Source organism: Chinchilla lanigera, unplaced genomic scaffold, assembly GCF_000276665.1.
Source record: "Chinchilla lanigera isolate Chin_1 unplaced genomic scaffold, ChiLan1.0 scaffold00012, whole genome shotgun sequence".
NCBI lineage: Eukaryota > Metazoa > Chordata > Mammalia > Rodentia > Chinchillidae > Chinchilla > Chinchilla lanigera.
This window is the reverse complement of record NW_004955413.1, coordinates 1,126,509-1,139,515: the sequence shown is the minus strand read 5'-3', so window position 1 is coordinate 1,139,515 and position 13,007 is coordinate 1,126,509. Positions and strand designations below refer to the sequence as shown.

General features: G+C 53.2%; 1 pseudogene; it reads left to right on the top strand.

Moving 5' to 3' along the window:
- Positions 1-11,854, top strand: part of LOC102014128 — a 32,231-nt pseudogene extending 20,377 nt beyond the window's left edge.
- The last annotated feature ends 1,153 nt before the right edge of the window (positions 11,855-13,007 follow it).

Sequence of the window (13,007 nt, the reverse complement as noted above, 5' to 3'; positions counted from 1 at the left end):
GGATCCTAGCAGACAGTTGTCTTTGGCTTGCATTTGTTGTGTTCTCCCTCCACATCCCTGCCCAACACCATCCTTTTTTTTTTTTTTTTTTGGTTTTTCTCCGGTACCGGGAACCGAACTCACGACCTTGCGCTTGCCAGGCAGGCGCTTTTGCCGCTGAGCTAAATCCCCAGCCCCCCAATACCATCCTTTAACACACATCTGCAGCCTGATCCTGTAGCACATGGGCTTTACTTTTGGATGGTCCCAACCGTGTTTCCACCACAGGCCTCTGAAATGAAATGCTCCTTCCCCTCTCCCCGCTCCCTCCCACTTCCCCTTACTGGGCTGCCAGGCTGTCCTCAGCTTTTCCTGCCCTCAGCTCTGCTCCCAGCTCTCAGCAGCCCTGGATCAACCCTCAGCAGACCAGAGCCTCATGACCTTACTGTGAAGCAGTCCCCAGTGGACCATGGCTGGAGGCCTGACCTGTGAGTCTTGTGCTGGTGCCAGAATGGTAGAAGTCACCTCACCCTTCCAGCAGTGACACCTTGTTCTAGGGATGGCTTGAGGCTGCTAAATCCACAGTTTCTCTTTGCTGCACAAACCCCCAACTGCCTCCAGCCAGTGGTTACTTGCCAGAAAATAATTCTTCCTGAGTTCATTGCCCCTTTAACAGCTGGCTCCGACTTTTCCTGTTTAGTGAGGTCTGAGCATCCCAACACTTCCAACACAGCACCTCTGTAATTCTTGCACACACAGCCTGCTGGGAGCCCCTGGTTGGACACCTCTCCCTGCTACCTGACCTTGGTTGTATCTGAAGTCTTTTCTTTGTTGCCTAGCTGTTTTGCGACTAGCTAACATCTCTGCCCTGCCCAGCCTGCCTGGACACCAGGCCTTGATAGTCAGACCATGAGTTGACAGTAAGCTCTGTGAGCCATTTCCTTGTCTAATCATGCAGAACCAGGGGAGACAAAAGAGGAGCATTCTGGCAAAAATCCCTCTTTTGTGGGAGAAAGTCTAAAATTCCAATTTTGTAAAGTTCTTAAAACTTACCACAAAAATGTGGACAGCAGATGCTGAGCTGTCCTGTGTCTCAGGAGCAGGGCTGTAGCTCAGAGGCAGAGCACTTATCTGGCACATGCAAGGTTCTGGGTTCAACCGCCAGCACTAGGGGGAAGAAAGATAATTTGAAATGTTGACTCCACTTACAGTTTCCTATACCCTGTGTCTAATGCACCAGGAATCTGTCCCAGAAGTTATCTGGGGTCCAGCTTGCCCCATCTGAAGAGCTGACTTCTAATTAATCACCTTAATGGCACAAAGAAATATTTCTGTGCTTCTGCTTTCTCTTCCTGGAGAAAGCACTGTTTTGGTTCAGAGGATGCTTTGCTGCCCTAGCTTCCTTTTGCTTTTATAATTTTAGAAAAGATTCAAACTCACTTCCAGTTCAAACTGTTCCATTAAAGAATTAAGAGAAAAAATACTTTGATCTGTGGCCTGGGGTGGGGGAGATTAATGCTTGAGGCCCACTTTATAACAAACACACTCCTTCCCGCTATGCTTTGGTTCTAGTTTGACATACTGTGAAATAGGATGGCAGAGGCTATAAGATCTTTCTTTGGAATCCTTGTTCCTGGTTTCCACCAAACCAAGACACTTGTGGAGGTTTCTGAGGACCAAAATGGCCCTGGCTTGGCAGGGGCAGAGTAAGTGTCAGATCAGAGTAGAGCTGAAGGGTGAGAGGGGCAACGGCACCCCAGCCCAAAAGGCATGAGGCCTGGGATGGTGGAACAAGGAAGGGGCAACACCAGCTCATAAGGCCCTGGAGTCTTGGAAACAGTATGCCAGGGGTGCTGGGGTCGAAAACTTCTGATTAGGCTGTGCCTGAGCTGAGCATAGGAGCTGAGCCTGGATACACAGAGCAGGGTTGCAGAGAAGGTTCCAGGGCTAAGAGCAAGAGCAGAGGCTCCAAGGCTGGTGACTTCCTGGGGTCCAGGCAGTGTGCACATGCACGGGGCGCCTCACAGGTTTGCGCACACAGCCATAGCTTTCGATGTGAGAGCAGGCTATGTGCAGTAAAGGCAAAGGCAAGAGGGGCAGAGACTGGCGTTGGAGCTTGGCAACACAAGCCCAAGAGAAGCAGGCAGAAGACAGTCTGGCAGCATTGCTGATGGCAAAGGACAGCTGACCAGGGAAGGACAATGGTGGCAGGGATGCTTATGAGGTAGGAAGGACTTCTTGGACTTCTCCAATCTGTCTGTCTATCTTCACCCACTCATTCTCAGGAGAACTTTCTAGCACCCTGTCTTTTGGGAGAAGCACCTGAAGCCCCCATTATCCACAGGAACCATGCCTACCTCCAACATGTAGGCTTGACTCCATACAAGCCAGGTACCCATCCACATGAGGACAGTGATGCACAGAGAGTAGGGGCCCAAGGCTCTGTGTCCAAGTGCCGTGGACTTGCTGTGCGACCTCAGACCAGCTCCTGAGCCTCCCAAGGCACATGTCCTCATCTATAAGATGAGCCTGTGCTAATGCTCACTTGGCACCGTGATGAGTAACACTAGTACTCATCTCTGAGGGGGGCAGGGAGAGATCATGTGAAGGGCTTGAGAGACGGCATGGTGCCTGGGAAGAGCTCATGGACACTGGCTGCTGCTGCCCCCAAGCACCTGCTTTGGTGCTCAGTAAGGCACTCACCCTACCAAGGAAGGTTGACTATTTTTTTAGGGGAAGAGTTGTCTCTCCATTATTTCTACTGTAGGAAACCTGCACACTGTGCTCCTCCCAAGCAGACTTTGAGAACAAAGCCCACACATCTCAGGCCAGTGAGTCTGGTGTCCCCTTGAGAGAAGAGTGGGCTGTGTTGGTGGAGTACAGACCCTTCCTGGTGTGGTCAACCAGGGAGTCCATAAACGCTCACCTGAGATGCAATGCCTGCAATTATACATCACCTGAGGGCTTCTTATTACTGGCTTTTGTTTAATAATTTAAAAATTGATAACAAATCAAACTTAAGGCTAAAGGCAAAAGGTCTTAAAGAACTTTCCTGATGTTCCCCAGAATAAACTTTTACACAAAGCTCCCCACAAACCCTTGCCCAGCTCACTGAGAACTAGAGGGCTACAGCTGCTTCAGAAGACAGATTCTCCCCAGGCCACCATTTAGGGCTTTTGGGGGTCTTGGCCCCATGGTGTTTCCTCCAAGCCCTGTGGAATGGGAGCTGAAGCAGCATAGACTTCCTTGACCCTCACTTGGGCCAACAACTTTAAGCCACAGAGGAGCCCTCTCAGGCAGGCTCATAGTAAACTCCCTCTTGTGCATCAGTTTTAGGCTTCTCAGAAGTTACCATTCCTTGGATCCTCTTTCTGTGCTTCACATAATGCACAGGGACATATATGCAACTCAGGTGGCAGCATCAGCCTTACAATGTGAAGGTCAATGCATCAATCAAATGTAAAGCCCTCAGCTTTACTGAGATTTCAGGCCAGAAGAACCTTTGTTGGGGGAATTGTCCTGTGCATTGCAGGTGGACAGCAGCATCCTGTCCTCTCCTTTCTGGCTGTAACAACAAAACAGTGTCTTCCTGCATTGCCAATGATCTCCCAGGGCAAAGTCATGACAGGCTGAGAAATACATATAAACCTATCTAGGGTAACAGTTCTGAGTCTGCATGGGACAGAAGAGATGCTGCTCCTGATGTAGTTCTCATTGTGCAGGTATACTTTGTATGAAATCATGCTCCTACATGTAAACCAGCGTGTTCCCAAATGGACTTCTACATCCTACACCATCCCAGGCAGCATGCAGGAGCCAGAAGAAGCAAAGATATGGTCCCTGCTCCCCAGAAATCCAGTCACTCTGGGGGGACAGGTTGCAGACATGTGCAGCAAAGTGGCCAAGACAGAGCAATCATACCATCCTGCAGGGAGTGCCACCTGTGGGGTGGGAAGGCAGGGGCACAGAGGCCGGCTGAGGGAAGGAGTGAGCAAAACACAGGTGAGGCCAAAGGTGGGCAGAGGAAGTGTGAGTGTACACCGTGAGTCCTCTGTCTCACGAACTCAAAGAATGAAATCATAGGACAGAAAGAAGGTTAAAGGGGAAGTGATTATTAGAAATACAAGAAGAAAAGTAGTTCTTTTGGGGGATCCAGGAGGAGTCCCAAATATAGGGTGAAGGAGTGTTTTCTTTGTCCTGGTCTTGTGTAGATGAGTAGAGAACAGAAACTTGTTTAGTTATGGAGGGATCATATCACAGGTGGCCTGTGGGTTTAGAATAACCAATTGGAGCTCAGGCTTTGTTATGTAGAATCTAAAGCAAATCAGTTATTCAGTATGCTCAGTTAAAAGGAAATCAATTTTCTCTGTATGTAAGTTTCTCCAAGTCCAGCTCAGACATAAGAGAAGTCATAAACTAAGTTAGCATACTTATCCTTTTTATCAATTTTCCTGTTTGTTTTTACACTTCTAAATTTAACTAATTGTATGGCTTAAAGTAGCTGTTGATGTATGTGCTATTTCTTTGCATCTAACTGGCTCTATCATATGCCCATCCCCTTGACAGAAGTGCTGTGGGCATTCAGAGAGGGACTGGCATTTGCTGGCCACCAGGGATGGCTTAGTGGAGCCAAGACTGAACTGGACACTAAAAAGTGCAGTAGATACCAGAACTCCAGGCAGGGGGATCTGGAAGAGAAGGTACTGAAGGCTGAAAACCCTGTCTGCAATAAAGGGACTGGATGTAGGACCAAGAGCAGTGCTCCTCAGGTTTGTATGGGCAGCAGCTGTGCCACAAGAGCCCTAAGATGACTTTGCTGGCCTCAGGGCAAGGGGAAATGAAAGGGGATATTTGCGCATTTGTTAGAGCCCATGGCCACAGGTGCGTAAAAACAGTATCACCCAGAACTACAGCAGCTGCCCCACTGCCAGGGCTCCCAGCATCCTCTAGGTCAGAGGAGCCCCATGAGCACAGCTATCTGCCTGCCTCCCAGGAACTGTCACCCCTTAAGCTGTGACTCAGGGCCTCCTCCGCCAGGTGAATCATACACTGCAGCCCTCCTGCCTCAGAAACCGCTTGACCCCCTCCATACCCAGCTTGGCCCATCTTTACACTTGCAGGGATGGTCCTGCACAGCACCACTACACCCCTCCCACTGATAATCCTGCTGTGTTACACTGCCCATTGGATACCCCCTGAGAGCCCATTTGATGCCCTAGTCCTTGAGAAGTTGAAGGAACTTATTTAGCCTGCTGTAACATCAAGGATGTGGTTTCCTATCTTCTTTTACTCACCTGTGTGCAGTCACAACTGTAGCAGTGCCGTCCCCAGGGAAACAGCAAGACACACCTCAAGACTAACATCCACATGTGACTCAGAGCTGATGGTGTTGACAGAAAAGGGAAGACAGGTGGAAAGGTGTTGCCTCCTAGCTGCCAGGTCATCCCAAACAGCCATGGCACTCCATCATCTCTTCCTCTATCTCACACTTAGGGCGTTGCCCAGGCACACACACAGGGGGACCAGGGAAATGTGTGTGGCAGGACCAGGGCCTCTCAGTGCCAGAGTGAGTGAGGAGGTTGAGAGAAGCTTTGGATCGAGCATCTCCCAGAGCCTTGAGGAGTGTAACACAGTGAGGGGAGTCCCGAGTGGGTTACAGTGTGGCCACACTCTACCCAATGGGTTGGGTAGCTCAAGGAGGGCTGTGTACCAGCCTGGGCTGATGGTGCCTGCCTCTGGCTCCCAAGGGCTGTTCCACTCTCACCCCTGGACTAAGCTCTTGACGGAGGATACAGAATGCTGGGAAGCAAGCTCTCCTGCTACAGGAGTACACAGGGCAGGCAACGCCATCACCACTTACTGTCAAGGAAACAAAATGCTGTCCCACAGTTGGGACCACTGTAGGTGTCCTTCCAGTCTGTGTCCAATACACAGGAACCATGAAGGCCAAAGTTCAACCTGTGCAGCCTTTGCTCAACCTGTTATCCTTGCACATTTCTAATTTACACAAGGCATAGTGGCCACCTGACCAAAGCCAGCAGCCATTGACTGGCATCACCCCCAGCCTTCCTGAGTCTTCAGACCCATTGCTGGGAGTGGAGAGAAGCAATCCATATACTGTTTTGTGGGGCTCCCATCCCAGCTTCCCCTGGGTCCCACTCAGAACCATCTGAGACCCAGGCAAGGGGGGAAAGAGTCCCGAAGGCCAAGGAAATGGAACTTCTCCTCCACTCCAGACCCCATTCCTGGCACCCAGGTCCTTCAGTCCCCAGTCCAGACGACCCGAACTTCCACACAGAGCTCACATGCGTCCTGCCACTGTGTAGCATTGCTGAGGTGGTGCCCCAGCCCTCTTTACCTTCTTAGCCAAAAGATGCCTAATCCCGGACATGGGTGGGCAGAGCATGGACACGCAGGCTGAAGCCCCTTCTGAGGCAATGTAGTCCTGAGTAGGGAGGGAAAGGGGCCAGGGACCCCCTTTGTCCTGTTCACCTCAGCCTCCTGGATGATAGGGCAGGCCTGCCCTCATGTGTGTTAGCTTCCTCACGCTGTAAGAAGGTGCCCAAGGATGGCATCTTAAAGGAAAGCTTTCTTTGGCTCCTGATTTCAGAGGTTTCAGTCCGTGGTCATCTGGTGCCATTGTTTTCAACCTTCACCAAGGAAGAAATTCGGCAGAAGGGTATGGCAAAGGGAAACTACTCAATTCATAGTCAGGAAGGTGAGGAGAGACACACAGAGAGGGCAGGGATAGATTTGTTTTAGGACATTCCCCGTCCCCCAGCTAGGTCCACCTCCTAGTTTCCACCACTTCCGAAGAATGCCATGAAATGGTGGGTCCATTGATGGATGACTCACTGATGAGACCCAAGCCCAGGTGGTCCAGTCACTCTGAGCACTGCTGCCCAGGACCAAGCCATCAACATGTGAGCCTTTGGGGCCATTTCAGACCCAGACCGTAGCACCCCACTCAGAGGGTGAGCCTGATCTGCAGTGCCAGCTCCTAAGATGGAATAAACTTGCTGTCAGGGAGGAGGGGTGTTGACTTAATTTGAAAGGTAGCTTTGCTGTTTAGTTCTTTCTCCATAAAAAGAAACATTCCCTCCCCTGAGTTTCTACAGCCCTGCTGTGCCACGGCCTGACTGAGTATCCACAAGGAAGTCGGGCAAAGCCTCCATCCATGGGATAGTCCTGCCCCGGCAAAGGCCAGCTGTCCCCACCTGCCCTCCCGGGTGCCTGACAGTTGCCTCCTCCTGCCCAATTCCTCCCCTGCCTCAAAGCCTGGAGGCTCAGCTCTTACCCACAACCTGGCCCTCCCTAGAGTACAATAATCCCGGTGACCATGGACAGGGTCCCTCATGTGGCCGGTGCTAGGCAGTGCCCTGGGAAGTCTGAGGGACAGGTGCTCGTGAGTGGCCCTCCTCTTCCCCCTCTCCCCCTCATAGCCCGCTTGTCACCTTTCCCTGTCTCCTCAAGTCCATGTGGGTCTGACCTGCTGGCTCCTCCAAGGGCACAAAGGGGCCTAGCAGCATCCGGCAGCCTCACTGCCAGTACAGAGGCATGTGCGAGGGAACAGGGCCTTTCTTCTGCCAACTGCCCCTGAGGACACAGCCTGGGTGCTGGCAACTGTCACAGGCAGCTAAGAGCATAGAGGGAACCAGGTATGGTGAGCAGCAGTTGGATAGCCCTGTGGGGCCAGGAAAGATGCAAAGTGGACACCTGGCTAGAAGATAGCACATGAGTCTCCTTGCCTGGACCTCTGCCTCTGCTTCCTCCTGACCGGAGCTTGCAGTGCCCAGCCTTCCCACCCTGAATACAAAACACTCCACGCTTTCTACAGGCTCCAGGCTCTGCACATGTCCTCTGCTACCTGCTTCACATTCTTCCTAGGTCTTGACTCTTTATAACAGATTGCTGTGGTCACTCACACACCTGCCCCCCACCTCCAGGGACTTTGAGGGCAAAGGTCCTCTTGGCTATGGTGCCTGCCGCTGGCAGCCAGTGTGCTCAGTGCACTCTGAGCGGTACATGGGTGACTGGAGCCAGCAGACCCATGAGCAAAGGTATGGGCAGTCTGTGCCAGCCACTGACAGAGGCTCCTGGTCCAGAGAAGGATGGCAGGAGTGTAAGGAGGATGGCAGGAGTGAGAGGTCACTGGCAGGTCCCATTCCTCTCCTTGGGCAAATTTTCATCACCTAATCCCCGGTGGTGACCCTCTTCTCTCCTTGCTCCTAGTATTTCTGCCTGTTGTTTGCCATTCTCCTTGCGGAGCTGATGGCTGGGGTCTTGGCCCACATGTAGTACCAGAAGGTGAGTGGGAGGGGCCAGGGGCGCAGGGTGGCAGGGGAAGCCAAAGCTGACACACACAGAGTGGTCTCATCTCGATGGACTGACAGTGCTCCATCAGCTTCCTGTCCTGGCGCCAGTAGCTCTGCTACATCTGTTGGTCGAAGTGTCCACACAGAGTCAGGGAGGGATGTTCCTATGGAGTTGGGGCCATCCTTATCCCTCCCAAGGAGATGTAGAGGACAAAGCTGTCCATCACAGCATCTGAGGTGAGGGGTGGACCAGGGAGAAATGCCAGGCTGGAAAGACAGGCTCAAGCCTTGCCTGCCTGGGCTGAAAGAGGAAGAAGTGACTAGCCTGGTTCTCTCCCACTGGAGGGGCTTCTGAATCAGGGACTTGAGGTCACAAGCAAGGTGATGCTGGGCTGGTGGAGACAGTATAACTGCAGGGAACCAGTGTCCCTTTGGTCCCCACAAGGCAACTATTGTCAATATTACGAATATCACCTCATAATCAAAGTGCAGATCCACAGCTATAGAAAGCAGCCTGTGTCTGGCTCGCTGCCCATGAAATGTGACCTGTTCCCTCCCCAACCCCTCTTGGCTCTGCCCAGGACACCTTGGCCCTTGCCCCCACTGCCTCCTCAGGACACCCCAAACTCCTGATGTCACAGCAGGGTCACAGGCCATGGGGTCCTGCACATCTGGAGGGAAAGAAGGAGGGGTCCCATCTTTGCTCCTCTCTCACAGCTGAGTAATGAACCTGAACCACACCTTGGTGGAGAACTGCGGGCAGCCCAGGGCAGTAGAGATCACCACCTTGGTGGATCAGTGGATCGTCTGCAGCAGGACATAAGCCACCAGACTCGCTTCACATCCTGCCTCTGTCCCTTCCCCTTCCCATTTGTGTGGCTCTGGGCAAGCTCCTTACCCTCTCTGAGCTTTTATTGCACCCCTAACATGGGCTTCTTAGAGCGGTAACTGCAATGGCATCTTAGATTCCCTAGTCACCAGAAAGACTTCCTGGAAGTTTGGTTCCTTTGCTTTACTTTCCTTTGCTTGCATTTCCACTGTGACTCCCCAGCCACCTCCTCTAATCCTTCCTTCCCCGGACAACCATTCTGGTCTCCCAGGGCAGAAAGCTGGGCTTGCCAGCAGGAGAGTCCATCTCAGCTCTTTCTGTCTGTGGGCTGCTTCCTTTTTCTTCACAAATCAGGGTCCAAGGCCCAGAGGGGAGAGCAGGAGCAGGCAGCCAGAGTTCAGAGAAGGGATCCCCAGACCTTGGAGTATGTGCCTTGGGCAGAGTGCAAAGAACAGGCCGTGACTCTGTTTTCCGAAGAGGATAAACAGATTGCTCCAGTGAGGAAGCTTCGAGCAGGGACAGAATAGAAAAGCCAGTGGTTCTAAGCTCCCCATCACCCCCAGAGGCAGGCTCAGCTTCCACACATCATCATAGAGGGCTCCCTTCTCAGGAAGCAGGCCCAGGAGACAGAGGCAGGTCCACCTGTGCAGCCTCATCCCAGGCCCACTCTGGTGCACATGTCAGAACTAAGCCAGACAGCCTACAGGACAGGCCCCGCCCAGGGGCCTCACTCAGAAGTGGACACACAGTGAGCAACACAAGTTCAGTCAGTACTGGGCTGGAGCTCCCACCAAGTGGAGGGACTCGGGGGAGGCTGCATGCAGAAAGGGTGCAGCTGGCAGAGAAGGCTGTGGGATTTGCAGGGATAGTCCGCACCCTGCCTGCATCTCAGACAGGAGAAGACACATCCTAAGAAAGCTGTGGCTTCCTGGGGCCAGCTTCCCAGCCCTTCAGTGCACCACGTGTGTATAAACAGCACATGGACATGCACACCACAGTTCAGTGTGGGATGGGGGTGGTGGGTGTCCCTTCTTGGCTGCTGGCTCAGAGTGGACCCTTCTCTAATGCTTTACACGTGTCCCACTGCCAGTCCTCACAACAGCTCTGTGGGGAAGCTGCTGTTGTCCTAGTTTTACAAGTGACCCTGCAGAGCAGCCTTGGGGCCTTCATGTGGATGCAGCCTGCAGCTCCTGTGTCTGCCTGCACGCTCCTGTTAATGTTTTGCCTCGGCACCTGAAGCCCTGTTCCTGCCACAGTCCATGCCTGGCCCTTCCTCCTCTCAGCCACCCTCAGGCTTGTGTCATCTCCACAACAGTAAAGGATGAGCTTCTTGAAGGCAGGATACCTATTCCTGTTTGGACCTTGTCCCAGCCTCACTTAGGCACACAGTAGGTCCCTGGCTATATGCAAACTTGGACCTCAGGGCCTCTGCATGCAAGGGCAAGAAGTGGCCTGAGTCCACTCTGAACCAGCATCTGTCGGGCTGCTGTTTCCCCACCCTGCCTGGGGTATTGCAGACAAGCACACCAGCCCCTGGGCTCCATGCTGATCTGCCCATGTTGGTCTACTTCTGGAACATTCCTAGTTCCCCTGCAGTCTGGGGGCTCTGAGGCTTCATTGCCCAGTTGGATATCTAGGTAACTTCATTGCCCAGTTGGACCCCTGACAAGGCTGGGTCTTTGTTCCCAGGTCCTGCCTCCTGGGTGGCCAGGAAACATTCCCCTTGTGTGTTTGCCCCTGCCCAAGGCCCAGGCTCTGCAGAACCAGTAGCCCACTGCCCAGCTCTGGTAGGACCCAGCATCCATCTACCAGCCCACCTCAAAAGGCCCTAGGACTCCCATCCAGATGGCCCCAAAGGACTTGGGTGACTATCTGAGGCTGTGAGTGGGTGTCCTCGCCTGCTCACAGTAGGAAAGGGCAGAATCCAGAACACAAGGAATGGGGTGAATACTATGCAGGGAAGGTGTTATGCAGGCCCCTCAGCTCCAGCTACCTCCACTCCCTCCAGATCAAGTGCTGTGGAAGCAACAGCTCAGTGGACTCGCAGCACAGCACCTATATCCAGTTCCAGGAGACCCAGGGCTGCTGGGTGCCTGACAGCTGCTGCAACAGAGTGAAGGCACACTGCAGCCAGTGGGTATACCCCCTCCAATACCTACAAAGTGGAGGTGAGTGCCTGGACTCTCATGGGGGCCAGGCCAGGTGGGTGGGGTGGAAAGCCAAAACACTCAGTGCCCAGGGCTTCAGAAGGTCTCTTCAGAGACAGAGGACAAGCGGCTCCCTGGAAGGTCCTCACACAACATGGCACCCCTGGGGGCCCCCAAGGAGCCTGGCAACAGTTCAAAGGCTGGGTACAGGCCCTTTCATCCCTGGTCTCTTCAGGCCTCAGCAGGACACAGCGGGACCCTAGTCCTTCCCTCTACCCTCCTCAGCACTACTGGCCAAGGTGCCTGTGACCCACAGCTCTCCTTCAAGGAGGCTGCATCACCAAGTTGGAGCAGCTCTTGGCTGACCCCCTGATGCTCATGGGGTCAGTGGGCATCGGGGTGGCCTGTCTGCACTTAAGTTGAATCGGGGAATGGGATAGGGGTGTCCAGAAGCCCTTGCAACCCTTCTTGCAGCAATTGAGGCCATACCTGCCCTGTCTTCTTCTCACTCCTTCCTCGTGCAACTCCTGCTGGACCCCATGGTCAGTCTTTCCCCAGAGAACACTGGACAGCTTGAGCTGTGAGGATCAGAGGCCTAAGAGGAGTGTGAACATGAATGCAGGCGTGTGTGTGCACCCTGTATGTGCAATACAGAAGTATTGGTGTGCACAGCCTGGGTGGTGGTGTGTGTGGATCACTGAGTGTCTGCACGCCTCTGGATCTAATTGGTTTATTGAAGGCACACATGTGTGCTTGGGGATGCGTGTGCATGCAACCCTTGTGTAAGTATGTGTGTATGCATGTATTCCTACACCCAGCTTTCTCCAGAGAATGAGCAGTACCCTTGGCTCCTGTTTCTTCCCTCTACACCCCTCCCCCAGCCACCATCCAGGAAGGATCACCCACTCAGGAGCCAGGCGGAAACTATCACAGCAAGGGGAGCTTCACAGGCATGAGCTGCATGGAGGACTGTGCTTATAGCTGCAGCTTAGCATCTTGCAGCCTTCCAGGCACCCTTCACTCTGGTGCTATAAGCAACATCCAGGGAGGGCAGGGACTTTGCAAGATGCCTGAGCCCGGTGCTAGCTCTACTCTTGTGTGGCCTTGAGCAGTTACATCTTGCCCTTGTCCTTTCACTTGTTCATCTACAAGAAGTAAGTCATTTTTCCCAACTTCATAAGGCCTACATGAGAATGCGGCATGCTATGGGCTCATGTAAAAGCCACAGTCAAGAGGAACTTCTTCTCTGTGGACTTCAGAGTGTTTCAGATGCTGCTTCTCTGGAAGAGTGGCCGGAGAGAAACGGGTGGAGCAGACCGGGCCTGGTCAGAGTCTAGAGAAACGGGTTTCTGGCCACCTCAGCTAAGCCAGGAGCTGAAGCTCCAGGATTTGCCCAGTTTTCTCCCCTGTAACCCACAGAACAGGTCCCACAGCAGCCAAGCCTGGGTGTCCTGGCTGTGGGCCTTTGCTTCCCCAAACTCCTTATCCCCACACAGAAGCCTGTAGAAAAGAGACACTAGCGTGGCCGTGCTCCCCAGCTGGGACAGGCTCCAGGGCAGAGGTCTTTCCAGACTGTGCAGCTCCACCCACATTAGTCTAAGGCCCAGAGGGTTCAGTGCACTATAGCTCCCTCAGCAAGTGTACATCTGTGTGCAGAAGCAATAGCCAAAGGTGGTGAACCCCAGGGCAGGGAGTAGGGCTCGAGCGCCCTGAGTCCAAGGTCAGGATGGCAGAGGT